This window comes from Quercus suber, unplaced genomic scaffold (genome assembly GCF_002906115.3).
Source record: "Quercus suber isolate HL8 unplaced genomic scaffold, Cork oak 2.0 scaffold_221, whole genome shotgun sequence".
Classification (NCBI taxonomy): Eukaryota; Viridiplantae; Streptophyta; class Magnoliopsida; order Fagales; family Fagaceae; genus Quercus; species Quercus suber.
In genome coordinates this window covers 786,075-787,028 of record NW_027069679.1, presented here as the reverse complement: position 1 = coordinate 787,028, position 954 = coordinate 786,075, and positions in this window count along the sequence as shown.

The following is a 954-nucleotide window of genomic DNA, read 5'->3' as shown; positions in this document are numbered from 1 at the left end:
TTTTTTATTGTATCTTTCTTTATTTTTTGGGATGGTGGTAAAGATAGTAATTTCAATTTACCGCGTGTGGTCATCATGTGAGTGAGTCATGAGTGGTTCTGTGACTGTGTGGGTCAGTGGGTGTGAGGTGGTACGTTTTTCACAGGTAGATGCAATATCATTATTAAAGCAACTGCATTTATTGTAAATTTGGCTTTAAAAAAAATATTTTTTTTATTTTACATGTTTATTTTAAAAAATATCTATATAGTTTATTCTACTCGTTTATTTAATAAAATATTCATTTTTTACAAGTTTTTCTTTTTCTTTCACCGTTCCTATTTCTCTCTTCTCTTGAAATCCCCTCACACACAACCCAAGCCGCCATCAACGATCAATCCACCGTCATCAAGCATAGCCACTGCAAACCGTGCACCATCATCAATCACTAATCAAAATCTAGATCATCAAGCACCATCATCAAGCTCTCCCTTTACCCACTGATCAAACAAAGAAAGGAGTAGCCATACATTCAAAACAAATAAAGGGTACGAAAGAGTTGTTGGGTTTGTTTTAAATGTCAAACTTGATAACTTTAAATCGAAAGAGGCACAAGCCCATATTCTAGAATCTTACTTCTTCAGTGGAAAAAAAATCAGCTTTACTTCTTTAGGATTTCACCTCTGGCATCCAATGGCTTCACATCACAGGGATGAGATGGAAAAATGAAAAATCCCTCAAAATCCTCTCTTTTCCTTTCAATAAGAGCACTCCGTACATGAATTAAGTAGGCAAAAAAGAAGAGAGGTTTTTTTTTTTTTTTTTTTTTTTTTGGTGGGAATTGATCTGGGTTTGAGGTTGAAACAACGATTTTTTTGGGGTGGGGGGGGGGTTTGAATGAGAAAATTTTTTTCTGGGTTTTGATTTGGGAATTGGGGGATGGAATTGAAAGAAGAGGTTTTTTTTTTTTTTTTT